The 13,049-nt window shown below is 37.6% G+C and overlaps 1 protein-coding gene across 3 annotated transcripts in view; it reads left to right on the top strand.

The window, feature by feature from the left end:
* The window catches only part of LOC149321902 (NEDD4 family-interacting protein 1-like), a 34,101-nt gene that overhangs the window by 1,436 nt on the left and 19,616 nt on the right, over window positions 1–13,049 (top strand). The window lies entirely within an intron of this gene.

Raw genomic sequence — 13,049 nt, forward strand, 5'->3', positions numbered from 1 at the left:
TCGATCTGCCTTGACTGTCAGTCCAGAGCTAGAGGAGGAGTTATCCTGGATTACTTCACACTCACTACAGGGATGCAAAGGGATCTTGCAGCACCTTTGAGACTAACTGAAAGAGAGAAGTTGGCAGCACTAGCTTTCATAGATGTAAGCCTACTACTTCCGCAGATTCTTCAGCCCCCAAATGCCTATAAGGAAGTAGGCTGAAGACTACGAAGGCTCATGCTGCCGACTTCTCTCTCTCAGTTAGTCTCAAAGGTGCTACAAGATCCCTTTGCGCACTAATTTTCCAGACTAATGTGGCTATTTCTTTGAATTCAATACAAGGAATGTGATACATAGAGTATTTCTGCCAAACACACCCCTCTTTCTCTTAATTCTTGTATTTTTCTCATATCCAGAGTAAACAGGAAAACCAAGTATTTCCCACTTTATCAAAAAATAACCAAGAAATCCTATAGATGTCTTGTCACATAATCTTTACGAAGTTGAGACTTAAATGCGCCCAGCAGGCCAACCTCCTAAATACTCTCTGCATCAGAGAGATAATTTCTTACCAATTTCAACATTTGGAATTTAATAACCTGCAGCTAATTTCAACTAAAGAAGTTGTTACAGGGAAGCTATACATTATATGAATATTTAGAACCAGCCATATTTACTCTAGATCCTCATTGTATTGTTGGGTATTTAATGGGATTCATCTGAAGTATGTGACTTTAAGTTGTGCTGTTAGTATTTTATTTGAACCTGCAGTTTATGAGATCTTGTTATTTATTACACCTAACTCTCCTTTTTAGATAAAGCTCTGAAGCAAATGCCACATCTATTGAGTTTTTGTGGCTGCAGAGGATGCACTGTGATATCTATCTTTGTTTTTCTGGTTGTGATAAGTGGATTTAAAGTGTGCTTGTTAGTCTAAAAATCAAAGTGATTTAGGAATATTAGTGGTCATGGGCAATAGAGGAGAGGTTGTGAGCTTTCCTGATATGAACATAAGACTGAAGTATTCATCCCATGTGGAACCTGAAATGAAACTTCAGAACAAAGCAGAATAGTCCAAAAGATGGTGAGGGCATTCTTAAGTCAGATTTCATAGCACGTCTGGGATGATTTTAAGTGTCTTGATAATGTTGACATAGTTGAAATGGATGGTCAGTACATTTCCTTCTATCTTCACTCACTGGGGAAATAGAGTGGGCACATGTTTTGAAAAGGAACTGGCAGTCAAGGATGAAACTACAAAGGTGACCTAAAGTGTATTGACTGCAGGCATGTGCAAGTTCCACCACTGGTTTTCAGCCCATATAATTCTGGATACGAATATCAGATGCTGTAGGCTATATTTCAGGAGAAGGAACTGACAAAGCCACCTCTGAGTATTCTTTGCCTAAGGAAAATCTATAAAATTCATGAGACTGCCATTATTGTTATTGTTGTTTTTGTTGTTGTTATATCCCACTTCTCCCCAAAATTGGGACCCCAGTGCCTCACAGATTAAAACAACAGAATATTAAAATAGAATTAAACTGTTAGAATATCAAATTAAGTCAACAGACAACTTACACATGCACACACTCTTATAATGGCCATTTTTTGTCATTATACATTTGCAACTCACTTCTCCATGTGGGAATTGATAGACAATTCCTCTGAACATGAGTAAGTACAAGTCATTAACAAGGGCCAAACTGTCACCTTGAGGCCTGTGTCTGTCTTTGGTTGCATGCAAGTTAACCAAGGAGCAACTAAAGAGAAAATTGTCATAGTTGGTTTCTGAGCTGAGTCTAGTGTCAAACTGCAGGAAGCTTTCCTTCTATGCTTCTTTCATACATACCGACTGGGAAGTCAGTCTCATTAAGTTCTGTGAGCACTGTTTCTAAGTGTTATTTCAGTTTGTAATCATGATCATTTTGTCTGTGCTGCTATATAAAAATTTGACTAGTTCTAGTTTAAAAACGAAATGCTTCACCTGCAGGAAGGTGCACTTTCAAAAAATAGATTATTATTCCACTAAAATTATGTGCAAGTCCCCCCTCCTAAAATTCATATATAAAGAGAATAATACAACTTTTTGTTTTCATTTTACTTTTGACTTAATCTTTCAGTTTTGTGATTTAGTTGGCTTTTTTCTGCCCTCATTTCTTCCCCAGACTGAAAACTTTGAGACAGTGAACACCCTTTCATAACTGTTTTTTTGAGGATATTATTTCAGTTGATTAGTCACACCACTTGCTTACTTGGTCATTTGAAACCTTTATTCTGCTGAGCTTTGCAAAGATAGATTACTCATCTTTTGGAGGAGAGCATTCATTTCATTTGAAATCCATGTTTGCAAGACTGTTACTTCTAGTTCAGCATAGACCAGACCTGAGAAATATATATTGTAAACATGCTTGTACTTTCTTCATAGTGTCATAAAATTTGGATGTTTAAGAGAAGTGATGAGTGATTGTTCCCAGAAGACAGATACTTCTTTAATAGCATTTAGCATTTCAACTTTGTATGGCAGTTTGTTACAGCAAATGATTTTTGGCACTGAATGGCATTGTTTGGAAGAGAAATAAACCCCTCACTCTTAATGGAACTGTAGTAAATCTAATTATGTTCAAGATTAGAAAGTTTTCTAGACTAGTAGAGGTAAACTGCACCCCAGCCTTATTCCACATGAGAAGGATAATGTAAAACTTTCAGGGCTACATACTAGTTTATAGAGGCGTAGTTACATATTTCCTATTTTCTCCTGTATATTAGTAATCCTAAAGCAAAAAAAAAAAGTGTATAGAAGGTCGATATTTACCCAATAAGAGGGAGAAACCTAGCTTGCTCAGGCTTTAAGATCTTTGGGAAGGGCCTGTTGCTTAGTGCTCTGTTCTCAAGAACATATCTTGGTAGCAACTCCCAAGGTCTGAAACTTCCTGTTGCAGAATGCTAGGCTGCCTCCTTCTTTGTTGTCTGAAGAAGGAAGTTGATAAAACTCACAAATGAAATCTTCAGTGGCTTGGATTTAAGACTTCTCATGAGCAGAACTCTTTTCATGGGGCACTTTTATTATTCACGCAGATTCGTGTGGGTTTTTGATTGGTTGCTGTACAGGTGTTCATTTTACTGAGTGTATTTTCTGTATTTTTAAAAAAAATTGATGTGTTTTAAAGTTTATTTTAATTGTGCTTTAATATGTAAACTTGTTATGAATTTTAATTGCATTTTTTCAGTCATGATGGGCCACCTTGAATCTTATTTTGTGGGATAAAGGGATTTCTTGAATGTAAATCTAAGAAATAATAAAGAGACAAAGGAAGGATTCAAGCACTGGATTTAAGTTACTAAAATGCATAGTAACTTCACTGGGGAAAAAACTAAAATGCTGGGAAAAGTGAAATGTAGTAGGAAAAGAGGAAGTCCACATTCCAGATGGATGGACTCCATCATGAAAGCCACAGGTTTGCAGGACTTGAGCAGGGTTGTTAACAACAGGGTGTCTTAGATGTCTTTTATTCGTAGGATTGCTATACGCTGAAGATGACTTGATGGCAAATAACAACAACAGTTGTTAACAGTATGCAAACTTAGTTACGTGTTAGCCATATGTAAGGATTGAAGTACGATCGCCCCTCCTAATGTGCGGATCTGAGATTCGCATTCTTGAATATGCGTTGGGGGGCAACCTCCGCTAATTGCAGTGGCACGCGCACTAGGGGGCATGCTTCATTCAAGCCTATGCAGCTTGAATAAGTGCAAGCCTCTTTTTTTTTGGGGGGGGGGGAAACTATACTATGTTCAGTGATCAGAAATAAACATTCTGAGACTGTTCCCAAGAATAAACCTCAAAGTTCAATTTGATAATTTTTTAGAATTCCGTCTAATATTTGTTGCATATATTTGAAAGAATTTTACTATATATTTAATAATGTGTATATTTTAGGACAAAAATGAACGTTCTTTAATATTTGGGAATGTTCTTGGAGGTTCTTAGACCTTCTGCTTAACAAAGCTCGATAAATGATAAAAAGTTGATAGATAATCAACATGGGCTCCATTCAGACAGGCCAAAATAAAACTGCTTCGGGACACTTTGGAGGTATGCTGTTTCAATGATGCATGTGTCCTAGGAGTCCAGAAGCTGCGCCAAAGTTGTGCTCCAGTCCTTAGGACTGGATCATGGCTTTGGCACAGCTTCCGGACTCTTGGGACACATGCATCATTGAAACAGCGTACCTCCAAAGTGACCTGAAGAAGCTTTATTTTGGCCTGTCTGTATTAGGCCATTGATAATCTTTTGGAAACTGTTATAAGAATAGTCTCATTGTGGGGAAATGTGATGTCAAGAATATTCTTTCTTCACCTATCACTAGAATGAAGCTAGGGCAAAGTAATTCTCCATAAGTGTTAGTTGTTTTCATTGGCCATCTAGTAAAAAGTTTTGTCTTTTGACATTGTATGTAGAGAACTCAAAACAGCTGCAAATTGTAGAAAGCTAGGCCAAAACTAGCAAAGTGAATTTTAGTTGGGAGAAATGGAAGGTACTACACTTAGGCAGGAAAACCCCCCCAAAATACACAGATGTAGGATGGGTGACACCAAACTTGATAACAAGGGATGTAGGAGTCTTAGTAGACCACAAACTGAACCAGAATCATCAGTGTGATTCAGTAGCTTAAAAAGCCAGCAAGATTCTAGGCTGCATCAATAGAAGTATGGTGTCTAGGTCAAGGGAAGTAACAGTACCACTGTATTCTGCTTTGGTCAGATCTCACCTGGAATATTGCGTCCAATTATGAGCACCACAGTTCAAAAAGGAGGAGGGCTATCAAAATGGTGAAATGTCTGGAAATCATGCCTTATGAGAAGCAACTTAGGGAGCTGGATATGTTTAGCCTGGAGAAGATAAAGTTAGGAGGTGATATAATAGACATGTTTCAATATTTTGGTAACTGGCTCAGTCACTTCCCTCTGGCTTAAAAACAACAACAACCTAAGCCAGGAAGGGCAAGAATTCAACAGTTGTGGTGGTTCTTCAAGAATTCTGTCCACATTCTCAGGCTGTACAAATTGAAAATCATCCATTATCACTGGACAAGCAGGGAGTAAAGCTACATCCATTGGATTTGTATTAAATATGGGATCCAAGTTCGAGCAAATCCAAGCAATTTTATTTGCAAAGTGCTGGGCAGGTTGTTCATAGCTGTTGAGTGTTCTGGATTCTCCCCTTGTGGGCTTGTAACCACTAGTGGATCTGTGACCACAGACCCCTGACTGCTAGTTTTCCCTGTTCTTTCTCTCCCACAGCATCTTTGGGAGGTAGGTTACCATGAGACAGAGAGTTACTTGGAAAGCTTGGTGAACAAGAATTGCAATGTCTGTCCATTGCCAGCAACACCCAGTTGACCACATTACACTGATGCTTGCATGCAGTCATGCACCAAACACATAATTGGTATATCAGGATTTAGTTTTATTTGGTTATCTGTTCAACATGATGTTGAATCAGATTGAACTTTTAAAACTACTGAATTTTGGCTAGTTTACCTGCAGATTTAAAAAGATCTGGCAGGTTATAAATCATTATTTGGATGTTGATAATGGTATACAGTTTGTTCTGTTAATAGTAATGGAACAGGTAAGAAAAGATAATAATAATAATAATAATAATAATAATAATAATAATAATAGGATTTATTTATATGCCGCCCAATCACTGGGAATCCAGGCGGCTTACAACAGAGGGGGTAATAGACGGTTGCCTGCCCTCAGAATTACAATCTAAAAGACACGACACAAAAGGAGAAGGGAACGGTTGGGGGGGTCAGGTCCAGCAGTTCTTCTCTCCCAATGAGGCCTGGACCAAGGCAGATGGACCGGAGGGAGGGCTCTTCTTCTTCAGGCTAGCCCTGATGGAGCTGAGCCAGCCTATTCTCTCCCTCATAGGCCGAAAGATGACAGTTATGGAGGGAGGAGCCTCTTTCTTCAGGCTAGCCCTGATGGAGCTGGGCCAGCCTATTCACTTCCTCACAGGTCGAAGGATGACTGTTAAGGAGGGAGGAGCCTCTTTCTTCAGGCTAGCCCTGATGGAGCTGGGCCAGCCTATTCTCTCCCTCACAGGCCGAAAGATGACAGTTATGTAGGGAGGAGTTTTTTTATAATGTTTTAGATAGTTTAGATAGTGTTTTATAGAAAGAATCAGCAATGTGATAAAGTGTTGTTAAAGATGTGATCTTTTACAAATATTTATGTTGTACAGGTCATGTTTTATAGATGATCTGTGTGTATGCACAAGGCATTACAATGAGTTGACTCCTACTTGTATAAACATTCTGTTTACCTGTCTCTTGAAGGTTTAATTGACTGAACATTTGAGGGTTCCAGAAATTGATCACTGTATGATCAGGCAGTGGACAAGAGAATTTAGTGTACTGTATTATCAAGTGGGATGGTACATATAAAAGCTTTTTTTTTTTCTTCTGTAAGTGGAATATGGTTATATTTAGGTGTAGTATTAGAGCTGCTTGACAGCACTGGGATGTTCTGGGAAATACAGCACTTTTTGATAATTTGTTTGTGTTGAATGCACACTGGACATTAGTTATAGAGTCATCTTACCATTAAAGCAGTACCAATGTCTCAGGTTGCTTTGCAGAGGAATCTGAGAGAGGTTTAGAAAGTGAATTCTTTTGGATAATATTTCTATTGAGTTGTATCATAGAGTTTCCATTTAGGTATGACAGGCTATGAAGAGGATATTTTGGCCTGTTACAGACTGCCAAAATAAAGCTGCTTTGGGTCTCTTTGGAGATATGCTGTTAAATGATGCATGCACCCTAAGAATCCAGAAGCTGCACCAAAGCTTCACTCACGTGCTTAGGAATGGAGTGTGGCTTTGGCGTGACCTCCGGACTCTTAGGACCCATGCATCATTTAAATAGCATACCTCCAAAGAGACCCGAAGCAGCTTTATTTTGGCAGTCTGTAACAGGCCATAATTAGGTTTTGATGTCACCTAAGAGAGAATATGGTAGTAGATTACTGAAACATGCTTTGTGTAGGGTTGATTTTGTAAAGTGTTCAGAAATTTCAGTCGGCGTGAAGAGCTGTAGCCAAGTTGTTAACTGAGGCTGGCTAAAGGAGCACACAGCTTGATTATTTCAAGAGCTCCTCTGGCTGCTAGTCCTGGCACAATTTGAAGTGCTGGTTATGACCTATAAAGCTGTATTTGACTTGGGTCCAACTTGTTTGAAGGACCATGTCTCCTTTTATGATCCCATTAAATCTCTGATCTTCAGGAGAGGTCTTTGTGTCTATCTCACGGTACTCCCCAGCTCATTTGGTGGGAACAAAGGAAAGGGCCTTTTCAGTGGTTGCTTCCAGACGTTGGAAGTCCCTTCCTAGGGAAAGCAGGATGGCTTCCTGCTTGCTCTCCTTCTTGCCAGTAAGTCAAAATATTCTTATGCTGTCAGACTTTTAGAAACTGACTGGGAAGGTTTACAGTGGTGTGCTGCACTGTTTCATACTTAGTATATACAGTAGTCTTTTGATGAATTGTAATTTTTAATTTCCTTTTAAATAACCTTTGTATATACTTTCTGTTAATATTTTATTATAGTCTTAAATCTGCATTGTTTTAATGTGTTGTAAGCCACCATTGTTTGGAGAATGGTGGGATAGAAATGGAAATGATGATGATAGAGGGGGAAATTGGCCAATTATGACTTTTAACTAAGGATAGGTTTGCAATATGAGTTCTCTTAGGTTGGTTTTAGAATTTTGCTCTAGATCCCCTTTTATTTTCTGAAAATCTGCTCCGAAGGGCAGATACTGTATATACTTGATTATGTCGAGAAATGTATGCCCCCAAATGGACTCCAAAATCATGGGTTGACTTATATATGGGGCAATAAGTTAATATTGCTTATAAAGTTCCTGAAAGAAGTTCCCACCCTTCCTTCGTAGCCAGAACTAACAAGCAGCTGCTGAGACAAAGGGTGTGTGTGTGGGGGGGGGAGAGTATGCCCAGGCTTGTACCTTGTTTTGCAAGCCATGGATTTAGAAAATGCTGATGGTAAAGGGAATAGAGAGAGAGATGAGTTTCTACCCCATTTTGCAAGCCATGAGCCTTGGAAATCTTGGTGGTAAAGGGAGGGAGGGAGAGAGAGAGAGAGTGTGTGCCAAGGCTTGTTTCTTTATTTTCCATTCCAAGACTGTGACCCTTGGGAGAGATCCAGAGAGGGAGAAGTAGGAAGGGAAGTGGTGCTTTGTTTCCCCTTTTAGAGACTTATCCACAGGTCATATCTAAATCCATGATTTTGACCCTAAAATTGCCCTCGACTTATACATGAGGTCAACTTATACACAAGTATATACAGTAGTCCCTCTAAAATATCACTGGAAGTGGTCCAGAGAGCTGAAGAGAGAAGCAGGAATTTCTAAAAATCTCTTTCCTTCTCAATTTTAGTTTAAAAACACCTCTCCTAATTCCATGCCACTTCCATCAATAGAAAGTCTTCTTTGGATCCTGTCCATTGTTTCTGAAACCCCAGTTCTGAATATATTAGAAAGAAATCACATAGAAATGCAGGGGCCTATTTCTGTCTAATATTTTTTAGGATCAATCTGTAGAACATAAAGAGTTATTCTTGTTTTTTCTTCTAGATCTTTTATTTTGAGAGAGGAACAAATAGACACTGATGATACTAAATTAGAAAGGAGTGTATAGAGTAAAACTGGGCATGCTCATCAATTCAGAATGATGTAAAATCAATGTAATGCATTTGATCTGCTTTCACACTTATTTCTTGATATGCTGCTTTTGTTATATTTATTTGAGAAAGGGTGTACAATGTGCCCAAAAATAATTCCGGAAAAATTATTATTGGTGTGATAAGGGCTTAGAAGAAATATATGACAGTCTAAATATGATTTAGGCTACAGTCATAAATGTTGTGACCAGAGACCAAGTACCATTAAATATAGCAAGACATATTTCTGAATAAACATATTAGATTGTGACTTTTTCATAATAGTTTACAATATGAAGTTGTTTTTTTATGTAGTACACTTGTCCCTCTATATTCACTAGGGTGAATGAATATGGAAGACTCCCATGAATATGGAAAAAGTGCAAATAACAAAAACACCATATTTTACCGGAGAGGACACCTCTCTAGGTCCTCCAGTGCAACTCTGTGGTCAACATCCAACAGACACTGACCATAGAACTACACTGGAGGAGCTACAAATGCCGAATAGAGTATTCTCTCTAGGAATCTCTAGGTCTTTCAGTGCAACTTTCAGTTAAAGTTGATCATAGTGTTCCACTGGAGGACCTAGATATTCCTAGAGATAATATATTAATCAAATCCGTGAATAACCAAATCCGCAAATATCAAATCCGCAGCTATGGAGGGATGAGTGTATAATAAAGTTTATGTGGTCTGTTGTTCAAATAGGATTAATAACCATGGGAGTCTTGTTGAAAACCTACATTGGGAAAAGCAAGAATGGGAAGGTACATGGAAAGAGTTGTTTTAAATTTAAGAAAGCTGAGTATAATAACTCTGGGTACCAATTTAAAATAGTTAACGTAGAGATTTCTAGTTATTTAAAGTACTGTACAACTTCTAAATAACTTTGTTGAAACAGTAAAGGCAGTGAAAAAACATTTGCTTTAATCATAGTTATCTCTGCTGCAAGCATTTTTAAGTGATGTACTTGCTTCTGTTTACAGTTTGTGGTTTATTGTAATCTGGATTATGTGATATAAATGCTTAGAGATTTAGATGTGGGGGACTCTACAAGATAGTAGTTTGCATAGTGTTCTTTGGTATCCTCCCAGGCCTCTGGTTTTGACGTAGCCATACTATGTAACACTAAAGCTCCTGGGCTGACTAGATTTTTTAACTCAGTGGTAGCATAAATCTTCCTTGAAAACTAATTACTCAAAATTTCTTGCTTGGAAATATTTTTTTAACTCACATTTTCTGATAAGAGAGTCTAGAGTAGGATGAGTACAATTTTCTGGTGTTATAAATTTTAAAAATGTTGGGATTAGAAAAGTAGCTAGTATGGCAGAGGACACCCAGTGTGCTCCCTGACTCCTCCCTGCTTGATTTCTGTACCACTGTGAGAACAAGAAAATGATAGGGCCACTGCATGGAGAAGATGGCAAAATGCTAACAGAATTACTAAACATCTTTTTTGCCTCACCCTTCTCACAAAAGGAGAATAGTGGTCAGCCTGGGGAAAATGTGGCACAAAATAGGTAAAGAAGTAGTACAGGAATATCTGGTTATTCTAAATGAATTCAAGTCTCCAGGGCCAAATGAACTACATCCAAGGGTATTAAAGAACTGGCATAAATAATCTTAAAACCACTGATGCAGTGAGGAGTGGCTGTCCTTCAGCAGTAAACAGAAATGCAGATGCAGGTGACCCCCGACTCTCTGATAAGGGCATGTCCCTGTTGTGGCATATCTTAATTTTTCTTTGGTAGCATCTCATCTACCATCCCATCCACAAGTATGACAGGAGATGTATTTCATAAACTCAAGAGAGCCATCTTGCTCTTTGCTTCTGAATGCATGTATAGGTCCATCTCTGCAATGAAGGGAAGGAAGGGAGAGGACCCTGTAAAACCTGTTCAGGAGAACAAATGGTTGGACAAGTCAGAGCCAAGAAAGGGGTGGCTTATTTATCATTATGTGATGTATTCTGTCTATGCAGTCTCAGAAATATGGATTGTATTTTACTTTGTTAAGTGCAAGTGTGATAACCAGTATATTTTTCAAATACCTAACAGAGATCTTGGAAACGCCCCTATGTTGCTATAGCAACAGGATAAGATATGAGGAGTGGTATCTGCAGTGTAAAGCCTCACATGCATTATTATGCTGAGAGTGTTCAGCAGTTTTGCCCACAACTTTCTAATATACGTTCAGTAGTAGAAATGTACATTTAATTTCCCAGCATTTTATGGTGGCCTTGATAAAAAGATGTATAATATTGTTTTAAATTGGTACACAAGTTGTTGTCCGTGAATGTTTGTGTCCATTCTTCAGCATCTCAAGGCGCGTTTCACAATGGGAGTGGCAAAAGAAGCTAGAAAATATATTTTCATGTTCAAGTATTTTTATGCAGTATGCCATCTTGTAATGTTGACATTTGGGCTTGGGGAGAACGATGGATTTCTTTTAGAGATTTCATGATTTCTTCCATTATTCCCTTACATTCACTGGGTTATAAGTGCCAACTGGTATTTTCTATTTTCCTTTGTATAGTATTCTGAATATAAATTTGAAAATGGTTAATGGGCTGAACATTTTTACTTTTAAAGACGTATCCAAATGGCTAGTAAAGACAGTCCACCTTCTTTATTAAAACAACTTCTTTTGAAGTTGATATTGAAAACTGTAGAAGGTATGAAAATAGCTAATAAAAAAAGCTTCATAGCTTTTTGTATTAGAGTAGACTTTTTGTATTCTTCCTTAGCAAAACCTTCATTCAGAAATATATTTGTTCTTATGGGGTTGGAAGATTAAGATTAGTAATTTTCTTTAAACAGAACAAATATTTTGTGTCTTTATGTTTGGAAGGAAATGTTTATTGCCAAAATCACAAGATATCATTTTTGTTGTAGTTCCTCTGATCTTGCAAGACATTGATCAGATCCTTCTTTGTCTTTTTTTTTTTGGTCTGCATTTCACATCACTTTTCAGCAATGTTTGAAGGGGAAAAAACCCCTCACTTTTTCATTACCTCAAGTTAAAAATGGCCAGTCATATAGGCACCAGTAATCCAGTCAAATTGTGTGATTTGTTCTTCATATAATGCAAATTCTTGCTGTGTTAAAGGGGCACTTAGTAGAATTTCAGCTGGCTGGCATTATTTGTAGAAAAATAGCACATTCTTTCCCTGTAGAGAGGAGGATCACTTTCATATTATTAGTGAGATACAATGCTAAGTCTTGCAGGAGTTTTGAATCTATAGCTTTCCTGTAATAGAAAAATGAAAAAGGATGGAAGAGGCTTCTAAGGGTATCCCATGTAATAAACTGAGTTTGACAAGAGCCAGTGCATTTAAATAACCCAGATTATGGTGTGTTATAAATATCATGGCACATTAAGAAAAACCCAGCATATAAACAATAAACATGGGCATACACATACACACCTACGTTAATTGGCATAATTAGAATATATCTTACTAAAAACCCATTTATCTTACTGTACAAAACACAACATTCATTATATTTTCTTGGCCATTTTATCTTCTTCTTTTCTCCATGGGCATTCTGCCATTGTATTTATTATTATGGCCGTTGTAGGTGTTTAAATCCAGGAGATAGTATCCTCTAAATCAGTGAAATCAACTACAAAGCCCAAATGGGAGAACTTATATTTGCCCAACCTTTGCAATGTGGATACTTCTCAAATCATGAATATTTATGACTCTATGACCACCCAAAAGGATATTTACTTTCCATCTCATGGATAAATACTCTTGTTTTATGTTCTGGAAAGTTTTGTATACTTACACATCTTGATGCTACTACGCATGGTACTAAATTCATTTTTTACCCCACTAGGACCTATTATCAAATATGTGTTATTAAGTTGCAGATGTAGCCATCTTGCTAAAAAAAAGGGGGGGGATGTAGGGATGGCCCTGTTGACTGTAAAACAAAAACTTCAATACACATCATAGTGATATTTTTATTAGGCCAATGAGAAGGTGTAGAATTCATCATGAAGCCAATTTCGTCAGGTGATGATGGTAAAAATTATGCAGACAAATGAAAAATGATGGTATTAGAGTCACAGGACTGCATCATGCTTTAGGAAAGCTAGTGTGATAAATTTTGCATCTTTAGGTTTCACCTATAAGGGTATCTCTCTCTTATTTCTAAGTTGACATCCCTTTGTTGCCCAAAAGGCACATGATCTGTCAGGCCAGATAGTTTGGATTATGCTTGGAAAATTCATACATATACTGTTCCTGTTATGTTTAACTGTTAACTCAGCCAAGTAGAAAGTATCTTTATTCATAAAACATACAGTTTC

The sequence above is a fragment of the Sceloporus occidentalis genome, unplaced genomic scaffold (genome assembly GCF_023333645.1).
Source record: "Sceloporus occidentalis isolate IW3139 unplaced genomic scaffold, rSceOcc1.0.p SCAF_1, whole genome shotgun sequence".
Classification (NCBI taxonomy): Eukaryota; Metazoa; Chordata; class Lepidosauria; order Squamata; family Phrynosomatidae; genus Sceloporus; species Sceloporus occidentalis.